At 36.4% G+C, this 27,819-nt stretch overlaps 1 long non-coding RNA gene across 4 annotated transcripts in view; it reads left to right on the top strand.

Annotated features, from left to right (window-relative positions):
* The window catches only part of LOC126512067 (uncharacterized), a 254,250-nt gene that overhangs the window by 144,537 nt on the left and 81,894 nt on the right, over nt 1-27,819 (top strand). The window contains exon 3 of one of the 4 annotated variants that reach the window (XR_007594967.1): nt 20,492-20,648. The exons of the other annotated variants lie outside the window; for them this stretch is intronic. This is a non-coding gene — a long non-coding RNA (uncharacterized lncRNA). Of the gene's footprint in view, nt 1-20,491; nt 20,649-27,819 lie in introns of those variants that run through there. 4 annotated transcript variants of the gene reach the window in all.

A 27,819-nucleotide genomic window follows, 5' to 3' on the forward strand; every position in this document is an offset into this window, starting at 1 on the left:
GTTCTCTGGGTTTCGAAAATTACATCGAAGTGTTTCTTTCTTTGATAATCATGAGATATTTCAGCATCTTCACCAGATATTAAGGTGTGTTCTTAATAACCTGGCAGATTTAGAAGCACCATATTAGTGACTGAATGCTTTAAAATTGCTCTTTAATCTACAACCCTATGGAAGTTTTAGATTTCCCCTCAAAAATCCTTGCCAACCATTTGGACCAGGCTGAATGATTTCTTCAATGAGGTGACTCATCGTTTTCTGTTTTGCACACACATACTCCAGGAAGAGAAGAATCCCCAAGAAGAGTGACCCTTGCACCCAGACTGAAGCGCAGGCAAATAAACCGTAAACTCGGTAACTGAGCTTCTTTATGCTGGGTTGCCTGTGGCTATCTAAGAGTAGGCTGCATATGGTCAGAAGAGGAAAATCCCAAGGAGAGGGAGACCCTGACAGCCAATCAAATCATTGTGAACTGGAATAGCTCCGAGAAACTAGGAGAGAGAAAATGCCATAAAAATGCATCAAGTTAATTTCACGCTTTCCCACCTTCAACTTTTGCACAAATTAAATTTAATGCTCTTCAGTCTGAGTGGTCTGCATGCAAAATGGTATCACATGGTTGGGACTGATGGAGATAAAGGGGCTTAGCATTACTTAAAAAACGGTAAGAAAATGTTTGTTCTGTGATTATGAGTAATTTCATAGTAATTAAAACACACCCCCTCCTCTTCTTAAATGTACTGAAAGCTTGCATTAAATTTAATTAAAAATTAAAATTAGAACAGTTACTTTGTTTCTACTAAATACCAAGTTAAGGTGACCAACTAGCTCAGCATCATGGTTTTAATACTCACATAGAAATGAAGAGTTTTATTGTGTAGCCTCTAGATCTCTCTCTTGTTTCAATGGGTTAGAAACCAAATATGGTTTTTGTTGACCATATTATATAATTATAAGGATAAAACCAAAATGCCTTGCCTTTCTTCTTACAGTCCTGCTCCGCATTTTACCTTTGACCTTCCAGGGAACCACGAAGAAGGCTTTTTCTTCCAGAATGAAGAGCTGAAACAAATCTTAGAAACTAGAAAGGTACCGATGGGTTGGGACAGAGAATCAATCTTTGTCAGTGTAAGACACAGTTTACAATTCCTTCTGCTCATAATACTCCTGCAATATTCACTTCTATTCTACTTTGTAATGTGGTTATATCTTGGGGTCTGCAGCCTGGAAGTCCCTACCTGGTGGCTCCAAGGAAGAGTGTGTTTCTCTGGTGCCCCCTGTGCGACCCACTGATCTTTTGATAGTAAGGAATGTCGTACGAGAACACGAGAACAATGCTTCACGTTTGTACTGGATGCTTCATTGGGTGTGATTTAATTTGATTTAACATTTCAGAAGATGCAAAAGGAACAGGGAATCTTTTCTTATTTTGTTTCACTGGCAGACAAGACACAAGGACATTAGAGATACATTGGACTGTCATAGTCAACAGCTACCCTCCCACCCCACCAGCAAAAATGACTCTTGCAAAAGGGAGAACACAGACAAGCCCATAGATTACACTATGGGAAGGTAGAAAGAGTTTATCTAACTCAAATTAAACTGAATCTTATTTCCTGGATAAGATGCCTTAATCATTGTTCTTCACCCTAGCATATCTGAAAAGTATGGCGCATGGCAAAAATTCCATCCATCTCTTCAGTAGTAATTACGGTGAATATGTATACTCTTGCCTTGGGCTATCTCTGCTTTTGTAGAATTTTTCCTCTAGTCAAAATAAAATATTTCATTTGTCCCTAGATATCATTTTTTTCTTTCTTCTAAACATCTCTTTAAAACCTTGAAATCAAAGAAATGCCTATGCTTCTCTTTTATGGGACCCAACTACACTCTTCTGAACCCCTCAGTCTTTAGGAGCCCCCCCTTCCCATCTCCAATCTATTCTTTTCCCGTTCTCACCTCCAGCTCAAGGATGGATGACCCCTAACATTAGAGTTGCTTCGGTGCCTCTGTGAACATGTTACATCTACTCCAGGTGTGTGTGTGTGTGTGTTTTCCCTAAAGTACCAGAAACCCTTTCATCTGTGTTTGTCTAATTGCACCATGGTATCAGCTCACATTTGTTTTTCATGGTGAATTGTGATGCCCTTAGCAGTATGACTGTGTCTTTGTTAACTCTGTATCCCTTATGTCCTACCTAGTACCTTGGCATTCAAGTGTTTGATAAATGAAAGAATCAAGATCAGGATAAAAGTGGGCCAGTAGAGTGCAACATAAGAGAAAGAGAGTGATCACATGAAAGGCTGTCAGCTCTCCTACTGTTCCACTGCACTTCCCCTGGGGCAGATAGTTGACACTGTATCAACATGGACAACATGAGGTGACTTTGAACCAAAGCTGGAACTGGTCAACACGATTCCCTAAGCAAGCAGACTCATTGTTCTCATTGACTCGGGATAAGCAATGGTGGTTTTCTTGTACTTGTGTGATAAATGTTTTGGAAATTGTAGGTGTCCTTGTGATATCCTAATACACAGAAAATAGTTATAATTGTAAGTTATAGTTTGTGACCTATTCACTAAGCCAGATGTCAACTATGGAAGGCATTTGTTTATATTATTGCCAAACAAATCGAGAGCCCTGAATCATTTTCACAACTTTTTTAAGGAAATCTTTAAAAATGAATAATTACCTGAAATAGCTTTAAAAGGACTGGAAATGAAATCCTGACTGAAATCTAAGAAAACTAACAGTTGAGTGAAATAAGGTCAAACCAGAATACAAATATAAAATTCAAAAAGAGACTGAAATATTGAAGAAAAACTCAATCCAAAATGAACCTGGAAATCAAAAATTTGATAAATGTAATAAAGTGCTTAGTGGGAATCCAATACTTTTTAAAAAAAGTTGTATGAGTGGATTATGGAAGATACATGGAAAGATTAAATCTATTAACTATGGACTTATAAGAAAGGGAAGAATTTTCAATCAAAAATGTCAATTTTCAATAAGGTCATAGAAGAAAATTTCCAAATCTAGGCAACAAAATTTTCTTGTAGGCATAAGGGGCACACAGAACACCAAATATACAGGTGATCAATAAAGTGTTTTATGAAATATTATAAACATCAAATGTACAAAAGAAAGAAAGTCCACTGAAAACTACAAAAAGATCCAAGTCGCATACAAAGTTAGGTCTTTCACAGTAACACTGACTTTTCAATAGAAACTTCTAAAGCCAGAAGGGGAGTCAATGCACACTACTATCCACAGAAACTTTTCATGTTGTGATTGAAAGAGATAAAAAATAGTTTGTGATTAAAAACAAGTTAGAGAAATGTATGGATCCTTGGCTATTCCTGCAGAGCATGCTGGAAGGAACACTTTGGACTGAAGAGAAAGTTTCCAAGAGGCTATAGTAAAAAAGAATGAGTGATGTTAGGGCAATTGTTATTTAAAGTAGAACTAAGAATAAAAACACATCAAGAAAATGAGAATTATTAGTATACCATGGTTTTCCCCACACTTTAGGCGTAAGGGTTGAATTGCAGGTTGGGTTGAGTACCTCACAGTCACCATTTTTTCCCTGCATTTTAACTACTTATAATAATCTGTTATAAAAGGATCTTCTTTACTGATGGGTGAGAGCTATCATTATCTGTGGATACAAGGATAAATATTTAGAAATTAGAATTTACATTGGTTTAGGTACAGCGATTCACAACCTGTGGGTCACAACCCCTTTGGGGGTCGAATGACCCTTTCACAGAGGTCACATATCAGATATTCTGCATATAAGACATTTACATTACAAGTCACAACAGTAATAAAATTAAAGTTATGGCTGTAAGGACCCAAGAAAAGAACCTACTCCTACGGTTTTCTTAAACCAGTGGTTCTCAACCTTCTGCAAGCCTTTAATATAGTTCTGCATGTTGCAGTGACTCTATTAATAAAATTGCATAACTGCTAATTTATAACTTTAATTATATTACTGTTGTGACCTCACTAGCCACTGATCATGCCAAATCAGTGAGCTCTGGGCTCACTGAGAGACACTGCCTCAAAAAATACAGCACACTAAAACAACAAGGTATTGACAATTCTGCAATAGTGACTTTTGTCTTTGGGGTAACAAATAGTGTCTAATTGCACTAAGTCTCCCTCAAAATGAGGAAATTCCTACTTGGTACTTTAAACTCCCTCATTCTCTCACGCTTTTTCTGTCTCGGAACCTGCACTGATATAGCCCCTTCCATTTCTTATAATTATAGTTGGTGGTTTGCTTGTCTCTTCTTTTCTTGCCATTTCAGTTAGAAGTCTGTAAATACTGGTTTTTCAAACCAATGAGATATGTTTTAATTCCCAATTTCTTTAATTTTTGTGTTTTAACGTTTATTTCCTTCTGGCGAATGTGTGTTTCTTGACCTCATCTGAAATAGTTTCATGCGTAATTGATTACTTTTTCCTCTTAAAACATGTTCTTTATGCCTTGACATATTATAATGGCTTGCTATTTTTATCTTCCTTATTGTTGTGTGAACTCTTTCAAAACGGAGAATTTAACTTTATCATCAACTCCTATCTTTCTGTTCTTATCCAAGTATCTAACTCATAAAAAATACCTAATAAATCTTGCTTTAATATGATGACTACATGAATGATTTACTGAATGAAAAACAAGCAGTTTGAACTTGGTCTGGAAACCCCATTTTCCACTGTTGAGCAATGCATTCTTTCTATTTTTAGCCTAATGTTAGTTCCTGTCCAGGTGCCATTTACATAAAGGGCAGGTCTTCCTTCATAAATGTGTAATGTTCACTTTTTTATGTTACCTTTTTAAACTTAGCAATTGTTGCCGTGTTTGGAATGAATATTCCAGAAAGACATTTAGTCTAGCCCTTTAAAGGACGTAGCTGATACACAAATGTGCCCATTTACTCTCTCATGCCCAGGAACACAGCTGCCACTTTTGTGCTAGCTTATGATATCTTTTAATCTTGACGAGACACTCCTGTGTGCTGCTTTCTTTATTACCAGAAAACTTCTGGGTCTTCTGCAGCTTAGGAGGTACCTTGTTAGTGTATGGAAACTTAATTATAAACCGCTTCATCAAGATGGAAGAAACAGTAGCTCTCGAAAATAAACTAACCCCTATTCTTTGTTTGTGAATCCGAATTAGTTTCTGACTTTTGGAGAAGTGGCCTCAGTCTTCGGTGGGAGTTTTGCTGAAATCATCACAAATATTTAACTACAATGAATTTAATATTTTTTCCTCCCATATAAACCTATTCGTCACCAAAACATATTTTTCCTAATCTTCTATGTGTATATACGATATGGAGTAATATATGTCTGTGTACATGTCATGTTCATGTGTGTAGTTGTAGGCCCTGTCATGCATAGCAGCACACTTACGAAGATCAAAGGACTATCTCAGATATCAATCAGTACTTGCCTTCCACTAATTTGAGACAGGGTCTCATTTTTCTTTTTTTTTTTTTAAAATTAAATTTGTTCTTTGACATATATACATATATATGTATGTGCACACACACACATATATACATATATTTCACACACTTATATAGTTCTGTTACTTATAGACCTACTCTCTTTATGTTCCTACATTCTACATCAGTGCCTCTTCTCCCCACACATCTTTCCCACATCCAAGTGATTTTTGTTTCCTGACACACTGACTTTAACCAGAGTCCTCTGCATGATCGTGGGTTTAGAACAATCCACTGGGAGCCTGCCTAGTGGACTTCCCACTGGGTATACACCTAAAGGCAATGACTGATCCTCCCCCCAGAATAGCCAGGGTTTAGGTAGGGATTAATAGTTTCATGAGCCACACCCTGATCCAGGGTGTGGCTGCTGATAGGCCCAGTCTTGTGAAGACCTAGTGCAAGCAATGGCAGCTGCTGAGAAAGAAGTTGCAATGGCTGGATTGTGCGGTGAAGATGGCCTCTTTACCTTCTCCCTCCTCTTTTTTCCACCTCTTCTTCCTCCGATTTCCCTGTGACTTAAAGGGAGCATTATAATGTTGGGACTGTGTAAAAAATTAACCTTTATTCTCAACATCTTGAGCAATCGTGAGTCTCTGCATTCACCTCTGTTCATTGCAAAGAGAAGCTTCTGTGATTTAGACTCTATCGATAGTTTAGACTTTAGTCTTCATAATTTAGACTTTAGAATTTATCCATAGTATAAACATGAATATTTACAACCCAGTTTGGTACCTTGTCATTTTAAATACTAATCAATAGTAGTAGGTTGCCCCTTATACCCCTAGAATTCCTTAAGCCATGGGCTTTTGCTTGTCTTAGAGAACCAGACATGAATTCTCTGCAGTGGAGCAGGGCTCATTTGTAACAGTCATGCAGATTGGTATCATAGTTTGTAGTGTTCACAGCTGGATAAGACTGTTGATAGGTTTTATCCTTAATGCCTGCAAAGCACTTCCTGTCACTATGAAAGTTAGCCAGAATGGAAGGATCTTCCCTCTCATTTCCAGCCTGTTTTTTCTATCTTGTGCAACAAAGGTATATTCTGTCTTTAGCAATAGGGTTTATCATCTAACTCAGGTAAGCACCAAGAGGAATAGCAAGAGCCTATATTGTTTTGGGGATCTCTGGGACCTTACCAAACAATAACTAATAAGGAAGTATTACATACCTGTCCCTGTGGATTATTTTTAGTAATTCATGGCACCTAGGAAAATAATTATCCAGCCATGAAGAATATTACCTCTCTATTTTTTTTCTTTTTTTGTCTTTTAACTTACATTTTTAAAAATTGGCTTGGAAATAAGCATATCTCCTTAAGATTTTCTCATATACCCTTGGTTCTGATTACCTTCCTACCCCATTTTCCCTTCTTTCTTATCTTCCCACCCCATCCCTGCTTAGGTCCTTTCATGTGCAGTGTTCCCCATTCCTACTCTCCTGTCGTCTACATTCTAACACTTCCCTCTCATAACTATGTTGCTCCCAATGGCCCCTTTATAATTTCTTGGCTTCTATAGGCATTCCTAATTAAATGTAAGAACCCGAAGACCACAAACTAGACAGAAGCCATGTGTCCTCTGTCGTATGTTATAGTGGCATTTTTATTTGTGTTTTAATAAATAAAGCCAACCCAAAAGCCAAAATAGTTATAGCCTTCCTTTTTTATCTTAAACAAAAATGGGAAATACAGTGATATTTCCATTTATGTTTTAATAAGTGAAGCTTGCCTGATTATCAGAAGGGCAAAACTAAGCCACTAGAAGTTAGGCAGTGGTGGGACACACCTTTAATCCCAGGATTTGGGAGACAGAGGCAGACGGAGCTCTGTGAGTTCAAGGCCACAGTGGGCCTTGAACACAAGATCAATGCTGAAACAAATCCAGATGGTGGTGCCTCACCTTTAATCCCAATACTAGGTAGTTATACCTTTAATTCCAGCACTAGAGAGAATATAAAATGGGAGGAGAGAGAGACTCTGGCTTCTTAGTCTGCTTAGTCTTAGTAGGGGTAAGACTTCTCTAGTGACTTGGCTGTTTTCTTCTCTAGTGACTTGGCTGTTTTGCTTTTCTGTTTTTTTTTTTTTTTTTGGTTGAAACCCAAAATCTGACTCTGAGTTTTGTTATTCAAGCTACAATATGTAGATTCTAAGTTGATTTGTCTTCATTGTTACTCATATTTATCTTCTCTCCTCTCTCCAACTCATCCATCTCTTATTTGCCAATAGTCACCTTTCTATGCCATTGTCTATTTTTAATGTCACCACATGTGAGAAAACACATGATATCTGCCTGTATATATTTATTCAATGTTGTCACATGTGAGAAAACACTCAATATCTGCCTTTGAGTCTGGCTTTTTTCATTTAACAGCATAATCTCTAGTGTCATTTTTTTTGAAAGTGGCATGATTATGTTTTTAATGGTTTATTAATACTCTGCTGTGTATTTACTCATTGTTTTCATCATTGGTGGACATCTAGGTCAACCCCACGGCTCAGCTGTTGTGAATAGTTCCTCAGTAGGCATGGATAAGAAGCTATCTCTAGCACCTTATTTCCTTGGAGAATGTTTCCAAGAGTGGTAGAATGGGGTCAGGGAATTTCCATTTTTAGCCTTTTAAACTACTTCCATATATTCCCATGAATAGTATATATTTTTTTCTCCAGAGCCTCACCAATATTCGCTTGGTTTGATTTGGTGAGAGTAACTGTTCTGCTTGAGATGATATATAATCTCAATATATTTTTTCTTGCATTTCTCTGATGACTAAACTATTTTGATTTTTATTAATGATTCATTGTTTTTAATACTTGTGTTATAGTCTATGTTCTAAATCATGACTCTTTATTTTGTCCCTCAAAGAATTATTCTGGAAGCCATTGGGTTATTTCTTTCTTTGCCTAACTCAACATTTTCAGTATAAAATCATATGAAATGTACAAGTTAAATAGTGAATATTATTATTTTCTTTCCCTGTTTTCATTGAGAAGATATTTGTATGGATATTGTCCCTAATTTTGAATAAGGAGAGTCAATTGAATGATAAATTTTTATCCATTGGATATGGCATATTTTATCATAAGTATTAAGTTAATTTCCTCCTCAAAAACTTCTCCTATGTCACCTCATGGCTTTTTCCTAATTTTAGAGGTTCATTCACAGTATAAGGCAATATTCGGCCTGGAGTAATAAAAATGAAATAGAACGAAGATAGAAAATCAGATCTGGCATTTAGGAGACAGTTTTAATATGCCACAAATCCTTGGACTGCTGCGGAGTTAATAGATGTATCGTATGCCTTGTGAAGCCAGGGAACAGAAAGAACTGATAAGGAAACAAATTAGCTAAAACATAGTCAGGACATTTCCTCTGTAGTGGCTGATTAATATTTGGTTCACGGAGTAGTGTTTGTGGTTGATACAAAGCAACATGTCAACCAATTAATTTTCTTGAAGAGTCCAGAGAACTTTACTCCAAAGTCATGTTGACTGCCTCTTTCCTCTTAAAATAACTGCCTGCTGTTCGCCAGGATGTTCTACTTCTCTAGCAAAATTCCACGAACAGAATGTAGCAGCAGATCTTCCCGCTATTAACCGATCTTGTTTCCCGATTTGTTCTCTTTGCCTCAACTCCAGCCTCAGCTGATTATTATTTTATTTAGCATCATCTTTATTTATCAGTTTAGCACTTTATTTTGCAACGATCATCTGTGAAGAAAACCGTGCTCTGCCCAGGTCTGTTTCTAGAAGTCAGTAATTTCCACAGACTCTCTGCAACAAAAGGCCGGTGATACTCTGGATCCTGACCCTTCACACTGCGTCTTCCCACCTTTCTTCACTTAGAGGGAAATTTTAGTGAATTAGTCTGCTTTAAAAGAAATGTGACAAGAAAGAATTCCCACGAGGAAATAGCCCCCATTCACTCGGTGGTGCAGGGACAACCTGGAATGATCCGATCACTTCTTAGAGACATGGCCAAAAAGAAGGCAATCAGTGGATGGTGACCAGGATATCCAGAACTGTCAGAAAACATCAGAAGCCAACTGGAAAGAATATCATCCATGTTTGCTTTCATTGCCTGAAATTAATTAAATCTGCTTTGCAATGCCTTAGAGAAGCGGAAGGGTCAGTGGGTAAAAATTACACAGGACGCTTTTTAAGGCATGATAAAGAAACAAACCCCTTTTCACGTCCCTCAACAAATACTTTAGATCCAAATACAATCAGCACTCCTGACGACTATTCTGAGTACCTTCATCAACCCTCGCTTCTTCCAACTCTGTGTTCTTCTTCCTCGTCCTTGATAGGGCAGCCAGGGACATGTCTTTTCCAAACCTAAACTGATCATGCAATATCAGCCGAAATTCACCTCAGTGTTCTATTTGGCATAAAATATCAAATGCAAATTCATTTTCTTGTCGACAACCCTTTAACCCAGCCACTTTTCTGTTCTGGCCACATTAGTCAGTGTCCTTCTCTAGACACGGGCTAAATATTGACTGCTGTTCTTGTCCTTGCTCACATCCTTGGACCTGACAGGCTTCTACTACTGTCACCTTTTTCTTTCAGCAATGACCCAAGTGCTGCCTTTGCAGAGAGGCCTGGCATCACTAGCTGCTTGTACTAAGCAGTCCCTGCCTTGGTGCTGTAACATTTTTTTTTCTTTCCTCATAGCTCTTAATACTGTCAAAAGATATCAATTGTACTTACCTGTTCCTTTTCAAACTGCAGATTTAGACTAGTGAGCCCAGCCTTTCTTTTAGTCATTACTTCATATGCAATACCAAGGGCAACGTTTGACCGTTGTAGGAGACAGGAGAGATTGGTTAGCTGGAGAAACCTTCCTAGCCTATTATATTAACTGATTCTATGAACCTATCTGTCACCATGTTCACAAGCAACTGTGACATAGCTTGTTCCTTAAGTGAGGCCTTATTTAAATTTAAGCATTGTATCTGTAGTATATTTTATTTATATGCAATGCCACCAAGGTTAAAAGCATGAAGCTTCAGTCTCATAGTTTGCATGAATCTGCTGAGTAATGTGCTAGTTATGAAACTATTTGCATGTTAATATTTTAAAATGTTTCATATGGAAATTGTGGATTGTACTGCTCCTTATTATTTAGAGACAATTGAAATATGTAGAGTGCTTAAAACCATGTCTGGCATAAGCTAAATCCTCAAGTGCTAGTTATTAGTAATAACAGCAATAGTTAATGTCTTTATATGGTTGTGTAGCCAACAGTCGATTTGTTTTATATGAGACTAAGCCAATAACAACATGAATTAAATAAAAGCCCAAACTTGAATTGTGTTTTTAAAGTTTGCTCTATAAAAGTAAAAATATACAATTTCTTCAATGCCATTTTTTCCTGATTTCAAGTTTGTTGTAATAAATAATTAACTTTTTTATTATTTCAAGGGAAAAGAGACTTGCATAAAAGAATATTTCTACCTTTTAACCATTATGTAATACAGAAAAAATATTCTAAGAAACTCTGCTGCAAATATCAAATTTACAATAATGTTGCATATCTAGGTATATGGATGAAAATTTATTAGGAAAAAAAACTCTTTTTAACATTCAAGTGAAACACACATTTGAAAATTACCAATAATATTATAATCAGCATTGTTTATCAGAAGAAACAAACTCCTCAAGTTCTTTTTTGCATTCATGAGGGAATTAAGAAGTCAATGCAGCATTCATAATTTTGCATATCTACCAGTCATTAACATTCACCTTAAATATGAACACTTCCCCACTCATATGAATAATTGAATCTGACTTTATTTAAGTTTTTAAGTCACTTGAGAACTAGTCCATCTTTAAGGAACAAATATCCTTGAGAGGTGTTTTATCTTGATTACTTGAGGTGACTTTCTGGATCTTGTTGTTAAAATGTAATACTGATAGCGTGTATCTCAAGATTAACCATAACTATTGTTGAAGAATAGCAAACGTAAAGTATTAGTACCAGGAAAATCTTCAGCTTCCTGTAGTTTTGTACAAGAAATAAAATACTTTGTTGGAAAGTTCACTGGCTTCATTGCAAGGTTGCAAAGTCCTTACTGTCAAGAACAGGTGACTCCTCAGAACAGTCTATCTTATGTGCTGCATTCCTTGAGCATGGACATTTGATTTCTTAAATTTCCTCTGATTTCAGAGAAAAACAACAGGAAGAATGACCCATTTATTTTTACTGAGAAACAGGGAAATGTGTTTATAAGAATTTCACAAGTGTCCTGTTAGTCATGATTAATGCTTTTCAGACTGAATGTCTTCCTAACATCCTAATTATTCAATTTATAAATGTAGCTACACACTTTCGTGACTGCCGTACAAAAACTGGACATTTCATCAAACACACTCTATTATCAAAATTCAAACACAGGCTATCTAACTCTTTTACTCAACTTTAGACAACTGATGGCTGAAGCCAAGTATGTATTTTCCAAAATTTATTCACATCCTCAACAAAATGACGTAAAGAAGTCCAAGTTATCTTCTTATATCTTTCAAGGTCACTGATAATTTAGCTTATATCTTTCAAGGTCACTGATAACTTCGCTAAGACCTTGGCCAAAGACCATTCCGATGTTTGGCTGTTACATTTTTAGTAATTAAACTCCATTGTTTGTAGACTGTATGTCTTGCCCACCCCTCCTTCAGGTATTGATCCTACCCTCCTATTGCCAGCCTACCCCCTGATTCCTAAGGATCAAAGTTTTGTGTACCCTTCTCTTGTGACACTGCTTCGTCCTTCTGTGCTGCCAACTTCTGCCAGCCAAAGATTATATATAGAATCCAATAAGCCTTCCCAAATCTTCTGAGTATTTCTACCTGAAGCCTGCTCCTGAGCTCAGAAGCTGTATCTAACCTTAGTTGAGCTAGGACCATCCTGATAAACCATTTGCACATCAACACTGAATTGCCACAAGACTGAACACCCGAACACCATTCAGCTTGTTCATAACTTGGCAAGTTTGCTATAAGAGAAAACAGAAATCTAAATATCCTCTCAACAATTTTGAAGCTAACATGACCTAACTCTAGCTGACTAGGTTCTATCCCCAAAGCACAGATAATCAAGATGTTGTGTCTGCTCCAAATAACAGCACTCCCTTAGAAATGTTTTTGAGAAAAGCAACTTACATAATGCATAAGACAATGATTTCAAAATAGCAATTATAAATATGGACAAGTAATTAAAATAGGGTATGAATACATGCATGAATGAAGACAGTCAAAACAAAATTGAATGAAAACAATTCAACATATGAAAACTGAATTTAATAAAAAGATGGAATTTCTGAATAGAAGCAAAACTGACATTTTAAACAGGTAACTATTTGAATATAATTTGCTAAAATTCAATTCCTAATATAAACCACAATAAATCAGTAGATATGTTCCACTCTGAGAACACAAACAAGGGGAAAAATGATCATGTTTTGAAAGATGAAATACTATAGGGAGAGCAGAAAATGCCTGTAATGATTGTGCAAGTTGAGATTTCACCAAATAGGAATCTTCTATCAATGACATTCATTGTTGTTGTCTGAATAAGAAATGTTCCTCAAAGTGTTAATGTATTAAATTGTTGGTAGCCAGTAGATAGATTCAAGCATTAATATTGAAATTCATTATGAAAGCTATCATCTGCTTGATGGATCAATCCCTAAAAGATATTTGTTTATAAATGCTGCTGAACTAATCCAACGTAGAGATTTTGATGCCTTGACTTTGAAATTTGGATCTAAGGACAGGCCTATGATCTGATAGCATTATCGGGATGTCAAATAAAGTGGGTGAAGTCTATTTGGAGGAAGCAGGCCACAGGGTTCATGCTGTGGAAGGGCTTACTTGCACCTAGCTCCTCCACGCTTCTTGATACTTCCTGGTTGCCACTAGACAAGCAGATATGTTCCATCATGCCCTCCCACCATCACGTTCTGCTTCATTGCTGTCCCAGAACAACGGACCCAGCTAGAGATTCAATCTAATTTTTTAGACCATGATCTTACTCAGCTGACATATTTTCTAAGGTAGTTGTGATAACAACAGTATAACAAACTTGCAAGTGGTTTACACATGAAATAAGGCCCCTAAGCAAACCTATCCCTACTCTACAAAAGAATTATGTTTCTGTAGCAGATTTTAAGTATGTGATGATAAAACTGTATCTGGAAGGTTCCTTTTATGTGAGGTTTTTGGTATTTTGACAGTCAGGAACCTCTGGATAATTCAGCAGTGATATTCAAATACAAGGATAAGAAAGATGGAGGAATGCAGGAAGAGTGGTGTAAATCAGAGCAAGAAATGTAAGCAAAGTGGAGACACAATAGATGTAAAGTCCAACAATGCACTTTTCAGATTTTATTGAGGTTTAAAAATAAAAGCCACATACCATGCCTAAAGGAAAGGGATTTGTATGAGGTTGAAGATTAGATAGTTGTAGTTACCATCCTCTTAGGATCTAGCCAAGCCATTTCCAATACAGGACTTAGACTCCTTAGGATAGAATGCTTATTAAAACATTTAGCATATGTTCCTTGCTTAATATTGTTTATGCTGGTTGCAATTCTAATCTTTTACTTGATATTTGTTCCTAGTGTATATAGTTTTGTATTGGCTTTGGAACTCTCTTATTTAAGCAAAAAAGGAAGGTGCTGTGGGAGCTCCTTCCACTCCTTCAGCCAATAGCCTTTAAGATAACAGCCCACTTGGGCATGGTCTCTTATACTATAAATGCAGCTGTTAAGCCTGTGCTCCCTCTCTTGCTTCCCACTCTCACTTCCGGCTGCTAGATTCTGTTCTTGTTCCCCATTTGTGCAGAGGATTATGATCTAGGACAGTGATCTGTAAGACTTCCCTGAATAAATAACCCTTTATTATACATAATTCTGAACTAGTGTGGGATTATTTTGTATCTTCCACCATCGGCTAAGTAATGCAAAGTTGTGCAAACACTAACATGAACAACAAAATATATAAAGATGCGGGAGCATAAAATAGGAACTAAGTGTCTGCTAATGATGTCGTTATCCTTATTAATTCACTTAAGAAACATCCATGTAATGTCTTCCTGGAATTGCTTCAGCATTTGTAGCACACATATGCATAAGATGCTTTTGTCCTCCTCCTAATAACTTGAAATTTATTTTGAAAGTAAGCCATCTAAATTAATAGTTACATTAAGAAGTGACATTATTTTTACCATAAAGAATGTAGTTTTGCAGAAATAAAGCAGAAACATTGAACCCTGCAGGTACAGCTGGGGAAGGAATAGATAAGTGGTTTGTGCTTGCTCAGTGAGATGGAGGAAAATATTCAGGTATCTAATTTCTCTTAGAGAAGATGTTAGCTGTTTTTTTTTCTTGTAAATTCCACCTCAAGACCGTCATTCAGATGTATTTTGTTTTCTCCAATGTGTAACTTTCACAATTCTCTGCCATAAAAATTGGTCTTCATGATTTATTTAGTTAAAATTATAGCTTCTTACCTATGGAGACACTTTTAATGGCCCCTGTCTTTCGGAGCTCTCATAATTAGAACCTTTTTCTTTCTCTGTATGTTTGTGCAAGTACAGATACATGTATTTTATTGGTTTATTTAACTTTCTACCTATCTTTTAAGAGAAACTTTTGAAAGGGCGAAAAAGATAACGGGATCAATTAGATATAGTTTGTGTAATTCTCAATTAGAGTTCTTGTATATACTTCAAAACCTAGAAGTACTGGTAGATGTATTGTCGTAATTACAATGATTTTAATGCACACTGTAGTTTTTGTATTTTATTTTAAGATAACGAACCAAAGACATGTATATTAAAATGGATAAAATATCAAATATTAATGAAATATCCTTGAAAAAGTGAATTTAGCAATTGATGATTTAACTTCTATTCTTAATTGTTGGGACCAATTGGAGTCCTGGCCTTCAGCTGCTCTTCCCTGCTAGAGCCTTCTAATTGGAGTTACTCAAAGCTGTGCCTTGCCTAGAGGATCAGAGGATGGTATTTTCACCTGTTGGCCATTGACTTCTGGGTATTTAAGCCTCCATGATGCTATTAAAGAGGGACTTTGTACCAGTGGGGGGGAAAAATAGGAACTAAGTGGAAGCAATCTATTAACAGTGTCACTCACTATGAATGGTAGAATGTTTACATAGTTCTGTTTACCATATTGACAAATAACTGTCATCTTCTACTCTTACAGAAAATCCATTCTTGAGTTACTTCAAAACGTATGAGAAATGTAATATGTTCTCTAAATTTAGTCTTGGATATTACAGTTCTGATGCCTTCTTTATCTTTGAGAAATGGCTCTAGTGTCTCATCCTTTGCCCATAATTTCTTGGTGTCATCTCTTGCCACACTCCTAAGAGGTACAGTTTATAACTACAAAGCCAGGTGTCTTAATTTTATTTCTATCGCTGTAATAAAGTGTCCTGATTAAAAAAAATTGGTTTAGAAAGGGGTTTATTTTGGTTTACAAGTCTAGAGGAAAGTCCTGGTAGAAAGAAGTTCAGGAAGGAACCTCTAGTCACATACAGATAGTCACTTACATTTCCACAGTTAAGAACGGAATTCATACATGGTTGCCTGCTTGCTTACTTTCACCTTGATTTCTCCATTTCTGTACAGTTCCAGGCCATCTTCTTAGGAAATCGTGCCATCTGCAGTGGACTGATTTATACCTAAATTAACTTAATTAAGACAATTCCCCCATAGACATACCCATGGGCCAACCCAATGTGAACAATCTTCCTATGATAATTTTTTCTTAGGCAATTGTAGGTCATCCCAAGTTGACAATTAAAGCTACCAGTCCTACCCCTGTGGTTTCAATTGGGTAATTAAAGTTTCAGCCACTACTAGGGTACCTGAGTCACTGCTAGTTCTTGTTGAATTAATAAATAAGGAGTTATGAAGACATGCTTTCTTTTTAATTTTTTTAATTAGGTACAAAATAATGGACTTCTTTGTGACATCTTCACTCAAACATATACCTCCCAACTTTTGCTCACAGACATGCTCCCTGCCTTCCATACCCTCTTCTTCCATGTTCTTTTTTTTTCTCCATATGTTTTCCTTTTTGTGTTCATATTTTATGTACTTATGTTGATACAGTGTAGTCCAAATTCTGTGCACAACAGAAATCATGTGATATTTTATTTTTCCTCTTATCAGATCATTCTTCTTTCTTTAGAGACCTTCCTCCCCTCCACTTAGCCCCCTTCCTCCTACCTCGGTGTATATAGAAATCTAGACTCTGTACAGCAAGGGAAATATTTGATATTTATCTTCCTGAAAATATGGCTTACCTTAACATGATATGTAGCTACATTGATTTTCATCTAAGTGAAATGATTTCACTTTTTAGTTTTTGAATTGGGTGTGTGTGTGTGTATACCTGAGTACAGGTACCTGTGAAGGTTAGAGACTTCAAATCTGCTTAGAACTGGAGTTTCAGCAGAAGGTTGTAAGCTTTTTGACATAGGTGCTGGGAACTAAACTCCTGCCCCTTACATAAGAAATTTGTGCTTTTTATCTATGCAGCCATCTCTCTGCTTATTTACTTATTTAATTTATTTCTATAATTTCACCCATTAATTGCTGAATAAAGTTATATTGTATCTGTGTATACATTTTTTATCCAATAGTCTCTTGATGAATTTCTAGACTCTTTCTATAACTTGTCTATGGTGAATAGTTCAACAATAGGTTATTAATATGAAACTATTGCTATGGAATGATGACTTATATTCTTTTGGGTATATTCTCAAGATATGACTTAATTATTTCCAAGTTCTATTTTCAGGTTTTCAATTTTTAATGTTATTACCTATTTGTATAGTTACTGAACCATTAACATCAACAATGGTAGTGTATAAATATTCCTTTCTTCATATTCTTATGAGTAATTGTCTTTATTTTTGATGATAGCCATCTTGACTCACATGAAATAGAGCCTCAATATAGTTTTAACTTGCATTTTCTAAAGGATAAAGATGCTAAACCTTTTCTTTTACAACATTTAATGGCCATTTGTATTTCTTTTGTAGAAATATCAGTTTAACTAATTTTCTCATTACTAACTCAATAGCTTTTTGTTGTTAGTTTAAAAGTTCTTTATGGGTTCTAAATTTTCATTAAGTTATAAATATAGGTAGTATAGATATTTTTCCTTCTATAGGCTGTCTCTTCACTCTGGTTGTTTCCTTTATTGGGGAAAATTTTTTCAATTCCATTCAATCCCATTGTCAAATTGACAATAAAGGTCTCTCTCTCTCTCTCTCTCTCTCTCTCTCTCTCTCTCTCTCTCTCTGTCTGTGTGGGGGGGGTTATGATAATACCATTCCACTTACTCTCCAATCTACATTTGGCTGCTTTAACTCTGCATGCTCTGTAAGTTGTTTTCTCAGGGTATCAAACTTTATGCAGATACACCTACTTAAGAGATTTACTTAGTTGAATGTACTCTGTGTGTCAGACTCTTCAGGCAAAAATGTCTATTGATAATTATAATCTCCATTTGCATAATCTACTTTTATGATTAAGAAAATCATCCTTACTTCTGGGTAAGAGATGGATTAGAAACTGCTTCCTTGTGATAGAGAGAAGAGTGAGGATCATAAAATAGATACTTACCAAAAAAAGGAGGAAGGAAATCACAGTGGAGAAAGTGGAGACCTGGGCAAAAATAAATAAGCAGTCAGGGCTCCATCTGCACCACTCCCCAGGACTAGGAGGAGAACCTGAAAGACAAGATGGGTGAACCTGGTGGGAAAAAAAACCAACAAGATTAGCAATCCCAACAGGACAAGCCACTATTCTTGTAAGCCCAAATCCAGATCAGGTAGTGATGAGATAGTGATTTATTTGGAGTGATGGATCCATTTGTTCATTTCCCAAGTTTCAAAGTACAGAAGCCATTTTATAGGAGGCCTATTGTTAAAAAACCTTAGCTGACTTGAGAATCTGAAAACAATAATAGTGACAAATCCACAGTCCCTTAAAGACCAACGCTGAGAGACATCCATGGGAGTAGGAGGACAGACAACGAGAAAAGTTTAGGTGACAGGATCTGTAAAGTATACAGGGTGAGGTTTTCAGTGGCAAGAAAACAACATTACTTGGAATAACTTTGGAATCTAAGTAGCCTCGAGTCTGATGTCAACAGGTGGGTCAACCTATGTGTTGTGAATTAATGGGGGGGGTGATATTATAGCTGACTATGATATTATAGCTGAATACGCTGTGCATTTGTAGCCTAATTCCTACAAGGATATTTTAAGTGCACTGAGTGTCAGTAGTGCAGAATGCAATGACTGAAAGACAATTTGTTTACAATCCTTACTCTCAACGTATATGGGAATGGACCCTGGCAAAAACCTCAGGTTGTACAAACCTGGAAGTCTCAAGACTACAGGATAGTCTTCTCAGGTCACAAATTGCAAACTACGTGTTTCTAGCAAAGCTCCATGGGACTTCAAGAAGTGAAGCAGCTGAAGTTCAGGCAGTTCTGGCAGGTATCTGTCTAGTACAGGCTCAGCACCAGAGTAAGGAAAGGAAAGAAATAATCTATAAATTCATTTGATTCATCTCCACCTTCTACTGACAGACTCAGTTGTAGAGGATCAAAAGAAAAGGTGACATAAAATTTTCATTTATTCTCAATGTTTCCCATTCTTCTTAAAGATGCTTTTAATAGTTTTTGAAAAAGATTTATTTATGCATCTTTTTTATATGTATAAGTGTTTTGTTTGCATTTATGTATGGCATCATGAACATGCCTGGTGCCTGCAGAGGATGAAAGAGGGCATTGCCTCCCCTGGAATTGGAGTTACAGATGTTTATATGCTAACATATGGGTCCTGGGAACTGAATACAAATCTGCAAGATTAACAAATGCTTTTACCCACTGGGCCATTTTTCTAGCCCCTAGTTATACTATTAGTAGTGTATTTTTATCTTACTTTACAAAGTTTGCATGTTTTTATCTTTTACTACTGCTTTTATATTTTGTCTAATTTTGTTAGTGGAAATTTTTTTTATTAGGCAACTTCTTAAGCCATTGCTCTGTTCTTTGTAACATTTCCCTTAGGTTTTACTTAATTTTACTTCCTTCTTTCCCCATTCTTATATGTATGCTACGATATTACCCTGACAAAAAGAAAGTTAAGGGAGAAGGGTTTTGTTGTGGGTCACAGTAACAAGCTGCAGTCCATTATAATGTGAAATATCATAGGTACAGAAGCTTGAGAGACTTAGCCACAGTGTATCTACATTCAGGAATGGAGAGGGAATGAATGTATGTGTTCCTCCCCGTGCTCAGTCTCTTCTCTAAACCTACGCACTAGAGGACCTAAACCCAGGGAATGGTTCCACCCACAATGGCAGTTTTTCCACCTCAGTGAACATAATCAAGACAAACTCCCCAAGACATGCCCACAGGCCAGCCTGAGCTAAATAGCCCCTCATTGAGATTCTCTTCTCTGAGATTTTAGATTGTTTCAAGTTGACAGTGAGAACTAACTAACACACCCATCATGATGAATTATACCCTCAAGATGAATTAAAAAAAAGAACTCCTTTTCCTCAAGTTGTTCATATATTTTGTCATAGCAAGGGGAAAACTAACACATTTGGTAAAGGCCCAACTGGGGAATATTGGTTAGGGAAGGTGGGAAATAAAGAGAGGACATCCCTGACACTAGTGAGGGTCTTGTGCTGAGTAGGAAGTAAACTGATTATTCACACTATACTAAGAAATTTGAATCAGTACGCATTGAATGCATGTTGCCCCAATTAGCTCCATCTGTCAACTTCTCACAGCTTAGAGTCATGTAAGAGAGTCTCAATAGGGGGTATGCCAGGTCAGATTGGTCTATGGCCGTATAGGTAAAAACTCATTTTGACTGGTGACTAAAGTAAAGGGCTCAGATCACAGTGGGCTATACCATCCCTATGCAGGTTTGTCTGGTTGTGTGCATATGTCTGAGAGTGGACCAGGCAATGAGCCAGCAAGCAGCATCCTTCAAAGTTCCTGCCTCCAGGGTGCTGCCTTGCATTCCTGCCCACTGCCCTTAATGATTGCAACCTGTAAGCTGAAGCTCATCTCTTCCCAAAGTTTTCACCATGGTATGTATTACAGTGACAAAATGAGACCAGAATTGGTTGTTGTTGTTTTTATTGTTAGACAGTTTATCTCGTTAGGCATGAAGCCACTTCAATCCTTTATTCTTATACACTTTTAACCTCTGCTCCAAAGCCTAACATAACGGTGTTTTCTCTGCCCTTCACGTTTTGCTAAAAGTTCTTAAATTGTTTTATTCATAATTTCTGGCATAAACACAACAAAGTTCACTTAAATGGCTATTATCTTTATCAATTAACACTTGTTAAATATTCATAGAAAGAACATAACTCTAAACATTCTACTAAATGAGTTGAACAGCTTTACAACTGCCGTAGTCTAAAAACAAATTCTAAAAGTATATTTATGTTAGAAAAGAACTTATTATAATAATATAAATGTGTAAAATATTGAAAAGCATAAAGAAGGAAGTCGAAGTTTTTCAGAAAATCTTTCATACAAAATTGACCATAAATATAGCTAGCATCTGACCAAATTGGAACAATATTTATACAGCAAGTTTCTTGGTGTTTTTGTACATTTTAGTACCTATTCTCATGCTATAACACTATATGGAGTGATGCGTCCTAATTTTCTCTAAACCTTACTTTTAGACAGTTCTTTATGCCATCAAAAGTCTCATAAAACAACATCTAGATGTTTTCTTTGTATATATTAGCCGATTATAGCTAAATTATTCATCAGATCTTTTCTAACTTTCGTTTTAAATACTCTTTGGCAGTGTCTTCCTTTGTTCATTCAAGAAAATTTTATCAAAGGCTTTAAAAATCTCTTGTGTGTGTATGTCACGTGTTATGTGTGAGTATGAGTACACATGTGCCTCGGTACACTTGCAGAGCTCAGAGGACAACCTGAGATATTCGTCCTCTATTTCTACCTTCTTGAATCTGATCACTTTGATGTTTGATGCTGTGTACCAGTTAGCTGGCATAGGCACTCCCTGATGCTCCTTCCCATCTCTTTGTAGGTGGCTGGAGTTACAGAGATTCATTACAGTACCTAATTCTTATATCAGTTCCAGGCATTCAAACTGAAGTCCTCTAACTTGTATGACAAGTGTTTTATTCACTTACCTATATCAACCAGTTCTCAAAAACCTTTGCATTTGTTATGCTCCTAGGTTAACAACCGGTTGAGTCTTGGAGACATCAGAGTGAATAAGTATGAAAGCTAGCACTTCAAAATAAATAATTGTGATGAAGTCTAACATATTGATGTAAATCTGCGTTTTCATTTCTAGTCATTAAGGTTATGGTATAGAGGATTTCTTGACCAATATTCATAAGCATTCCAAGACCTATAGGTGTTATTGCCTAACTGCTTTCCAGAGTTGAGTTTATCAATTTACAGACACATTGGCAATGTGACAATGTTAAATTTTTCACTACTATCAGCATATTATTAATGTTGTCTAAATGTTTGCTTATTTGATAGGTAAAACATATATCTCAGTATACATTTCTCATGTCCTTGATTACTGGGGGTTAACCACGTTTTTGTATGTGTATGTTAATTAGCTTTTCCTTTTTTGTGAACTCCTCTGTGAACTATCTATTTCCTTTCCATATTCTCCTACGGAAGGGCTGCTGTTGCTCTTATCAATATGTGTAGTCTCTTCATATGGTAAGGTTATTTACTTTTTTGTGATATAGTTTAGTAAATATTCACTATCAATTTTTATGTCCTTCAATTTTGTTTGTATTTAATATCCTTTATAAAATTTTAATAGTTAATTTAATATTTAATTTTGTGATGTATCCCTACACCACATAGAATCTTACATTATTTTACCAGCATTAGGTTAAAGGATCTACTTAAGTAATTACCTTTCCTATGCGCTTTTTTTTTTTTTAGTTAAAAAACATTGTGCTCAGACAAGCTCCTATGAGATAAAGGGGGCTAAGTTAATGGGCTACAGGGTTTATTGATAGACTCAGTTCGGGAGTGAGTTAGCATAGTATTAGGATCTCAGGAAACTAGCAATCTGCTTCTTTTAGTATCTTCCTTTGGTGGATTCTTACTAATTTGTAGGTATCGGAACTCTTCTATAGCTCTGACTTCTCCATTTCTTTTATAATCTTGACTACAAAATTTCTCTTTCTTTGCTTGTGCTTAATTTCAGACCCTTTTGCTAATTGGCTGCAGTTCTCTCTGTTTCACTCTTCAGATTCCAGAGCCTGGCTTTGTCCTCTGCACATAATGAGTCTCAGTCTTGGTTGATAGTATATATATTCATTATACTTTTGTTTGGGTAGGGGTCCCCTTTGACCAGTAAGCTAGATTAAATAAGGAAAAAGTGATAGTGATGCCAGTTCATGTCAGTGATATGTTGAACATTGCCTTTAAGAGTGGATTATTGATATTGGAAGCCCTATAGTAGACATTGCTGTAAAAAAAATATTGCCTATTAAATTGTAGTGGATAATTCAGGACAGCATAATGCTAACCTATGTTCTACTGCCAGCCAGCTTCTATATCCTTATCTAAATGTCTTAACCTCTATTAAGTCAAAGTTGGATCATCTAAAATGGGTGTGTTATTGTCTTTAAAATAATAAATAATGATCATAATCATAATAAAATTTATGAAATAAAGGTGCTCATCACATAAAACTGATGACCTGAGTTCGATGCCTGGAACCTAGAGCTAAAAGAGAGGAATAGTTCTATAGTTCTTATAAGTTATACTCTGACCTCCATAAATGTGCCATGATATTCTCATACACACACACGCGCGCGCACACACACACACACACACAACACACACACACACACACCCCACTCTAATAATATATAAAGATAATTCAGTCCCATAGAAGCTCTAACTTTTTATACAATTTTTGAAAGTCTGACAAAGGTAACGAGATTCCTGTGCTCTATAAAGCTGCTCTTTGGCGAGCACATGGGGATACTGCTATAATTACCTGTTTTTTTTTCTCAAAGCCAAATTTTCATAAATTATTTATTGTTGAATTTTTAATTTCAGGAAAAATAAATGTTCACAAATAGCTCAGAAAGTCACTCATGATTTCTGCATATTAGTTCTTGTGTTTGTTGTTGTTGTTTGTTGGTGGCAGAACACTTGTGACAAGGTCTATTTTAACAGAGGGTATAACTCAACCATCCTTTTGCCTCAACCTCCCAAGTTACAGGTATGTAGCACCACCTCTAGCTTTGTTTTGCATGTAGATGTCAATTGCCTTTAAATGTTTTTTTTTCTCAGTTTCACATAAGAAAACTAAAAGAAATAGCATACATTTTATCTTCCAGTTTCACTGAAATCATCATTTAAAGTGTCTTGACTGGCTCACAAGGCTGACCTTTTCTCTTTCATTCACTCATTCATCGATAATAGAATCCTCTTTCCTTTCCTTTTGTCCTCTTCCATCTTTTCCAAAGACAAGTGCTACTACTGCACTTGTCCTCTTTCACTGCACTGATTTTGGGAGTCTGGGCAGCTGGGAAATGAACAAGAATCCTCCTTACAACAGTTCACCTTAATTTTTTGAAACAGTGTCCCTCACTGAGTCTGGGGCTCACTGATTTAGCATGATTATGATTTGGCATGTTTAGTGACCAGTGAGGTCTGAAAGCTCCTCTGTCTCTGCTCCCGGATATTTGGGTTACAGGCACGTACCACCATACCCAGTTTCACTCATGAGTGCTGGGGATTTGTACTCCAGCCCTTCTGCTCGCGTAGCAAATCTTTGACTTACTGGGCTATCTCCCCGCATCATGACAATCTTTTGCATGTGTGGGTATGGTATTTCTTACTCTCTGATGCTTTTGGTGTCTTCACTCACACTGATTTTCCTTTTTCATTTCTCGTAATCATTATTGATGTTCTCTTTTTCTCTTCTTTTCTTTTTCAGTTTGGTTTGAAGTCTGTAAGCATTTTTGATTTTTCAAAACAGTGGGACTTGTTTTCACTGATTTTCTCCCCTAAATTCTGTACTTTACTGTTTATTTCCTTTTGACAAATATATGATTTTTACCCTCATCTGAAATAGTTTCATATATAACTTTTCCTCTGTAGACATATTATTAGTTCCTTAGCATATTATATTATAATTGTTTGTTATTTTTTATCTTGCTTATTGTGGTGTTAACTCTTTCAGAATAGAGAACATAATTTCACTAGTTGACTCTAACACTGTTTAGGCTCTATCTATTTCTCATACTATTTTGACTTGACTGTCAGCAAGTAAATTGCAATATTCATTAGTCTTAATCAGAAGATCCAGCTTCATCCATGCACATAAAAATAGCATTGCTGCATTGAATACAGGAGCGATTCTGAATACATCCAGTTATATCATGCTGTGTTTTGTTAACAATAGAAGGAAAATATTACTAAAATTCTACTGATTGGGAATTAATATGATGTAGAGTTTTCATTTCTGGTTGGCTGATGCATGTAAATTCTTTGGCTTTTTTAAAGTCAGTAGTTTTGAGCAGGAAGGTAACATTCTTTTGCTTCAGATACTTAACAAAGCATTTTCTTTAGTTGGATAACATAGGACTAGCATCTTGCACCTCTTTTTCAATTTATACAAACCACAGCCATGTCTGAGAAGGATAGCAGAGAGCCAATTTTTCTGTCAGCTTGGTTAGAAATATGTTTATCAATAATCTTCCTGTAAGCTGTTTTCATTGTGTCATAACAAACCATCAACAATTCCAAAGAATGTTGCAATTAAAATATATTTAAGGAATCATGGTTGTTACGGATACTTGGAAGTGCCCTACATTGTGAAGTGTTGCATTTCTGTGGGATAATATATCCATATTTATCAAGTCTTAACCACATTAAGATCTTATTAGGAGGAAATATTTTGAAATTTTTATTAACATGAGCTGCACAATTCTAGATATGATCACCAGATAGCACAGAATAATTTTGGAGTGAACTTTTGATGACAGAAAGCATGAATGTTAAATTAGTAAATTTTATATCATTTACAAAGTAAATAGTTTTTCCCCTCTTTTGTTATTATAAATAATTAACATGTACATCTTTACAACTCTCCTATACTAGTGAAATACCTACTAAGAGCAAAGCATTGCTTTTCTTGTATGTAAGAAGATAATATCAAATGAGATACATGCCCACTCTATTTGTAAAATGTGTGTGTAAATAATTAAGGATGGGCATATGATAAAATTCTAATTAACCATTAAATGATTTTACAGATTGATACTTGCTAACATGGGAAGTATACACCATATGTTCTTAAGTGAAAACCAGCCAGATTTAAATTAACATATAAAATGTATAATTTTTATAAAAGTGTGTTTTTAAAACTGGAAGGATATATATGTTTATAATAATTAGTTCTGTGTGCTGAAGTTATAGGAAATTATTTTTGTGATTTGTTTGCTATATTTTCATGCTTTCTGCTTTAAGCATGTAACGTATTTATAAATAAGCAGAAATAATACATATAGTGAAAAAGTCCAATGTATTCTCAAAAATGACATGGGTGTAAAAAGTAGGCAAAAATCAAGCTATAGAGGTACTGATCTGTTCAGGAAGCTAATTTATTAAATATTTGCTGTTTCAGACTCTGGAATGCACTGAGGATAAAGTCCCTACTTTCATGAAATCTTTTAATTGTTCTTAAATCTTTGAGAAATTTCTAGAAGTGGTGAAATGCTTTGCTTGTTATCTCAGATGCCAGTATATATATATATATAGCTTTGAAAGTTGCAATTCAAAGAAAAGATCTCATCTTCCTTTAAATGCCATCAAGGAAAATCTGAAACGTATTAGAGCTAGAAGAAAAAATTCGATTTTGGAATCAAAAAAAATAGACCACTGGGGAAAAAAATTCTTGTATTGTAAAGAAAACAGCTGAAGAGGCAAAGACTCTCAGTATTTTAAACATTAGTTGTTAATATTAGAAGAGCTGCAGACTACTCCAGGGCCTGTTCACATTTCCAGTACAAGAAGGTAAGAAAATGTGCTTTGCTCTGGAATATATACCAGGTTGAGGAGGAGCAGAGGCTAGAGCAGAGGTGTCCTTCTTGTTATACTCTGGGAAATAAGACCATTGATTCTTTTTTTTTTCTTTTCTTTTTTTTAAATTTTTTATTGAGAAAAAGAAAAAAAAGTTTCCGCCTCCTCCCAGCCTCCCATTTCCCTCCCCCTCCTCCCCCCTTCTCTCCCTTCCCCACTCCTCTCCCCCTCCCTCTCCAGCCCAAAGAGCAGTCAGGGTTCCCTGCCCTGTGGAAAGTCCAAGGTCCTCCCCGTTCCGTCCATGTCTAGGAAGGTGAACATCCAAACTGGCTAGGCTCTTACAAAGCCAGAACATGAGGTGGGATCAAAACCCCGTGCCATTGACCTTGGCTTCTCAGCAGCCCTCATTGTTCGCCATGTTCAGAGTCCGGTTTTATCCCATGCTTTTTCAGTCACAGTCCAGCTGGCCTTGGTGAGCTCCCAATAGATCAGACCCACTGTCTCAGTGATTGGGTGCACCCCTCGTGGTCCTGACTTCCTTGCTCATATTCTCCCTCCTTCTGCTCCTAATTGGGACCTTAGGAGCTCAGTCCGATGCTCCAGTGTGGGTCTCTGTCTCTATCTCCATCCATCACCAGATGAAGGTTCTATGGTGATATGGAAGATATTCGTCAGTATTGCTATAGGATAGGGTCATTTCAGGTTCCCTATCCTATCCTGAGTGAGGTAACCCAGACCCAAAAAGATAAACATGGGATGTACTCACTCATAATTGGTTTCTAGCCATAAATAAAAGTCACGGAGTCTATAATTGGTGATCCTAAAGAAGCTAAATAAGAAGGTGAACCCAAAGAAAAACATATAGTTATCCTCCTGGCTATGGGAAGTAGACAAAATTGCCGGGGAAAAAATTGGGATCGTGGGGGTGGGGTGGGATGGGGGTAAGGGGAGATGGGGAGAGAAAAGTGAGAAGGGGAGGATGGGGGAACTTGGGGAAACAGGATGATTGGGATAAAGGAAGATTGGATAAGAGAGCTGGGAAGCACAAATCTTAGTTAAGGGAGCCACCTTAGGTTTGGCAAGAGACTTGAACCTAGAGTGGCTCCCAGGAGCCCAAGGCGATGTCCCCAGTTAGTTCCTTGGGCAGCTGAGGATAAGACCATTGATTCTTCAGTGGCTGCACTCA

The sequence above is a fragment of the Alexandromys fortis genome, unplaced genomic scaffold, assembly GCF_014885135.2.
Source record: "Alexandromys fortis isolate MF-2015 unplaced genomic scaffold, M_Fortis_MF-2015_v1.1 scaffold_19, whole genome shotgun sequence".
Lineage (NCBI taxonomy): Eukaryota > Metazoa > Chordata > Mammalia > Rodentia > Cricetidae > Alexandromys > Alexandromys fortis.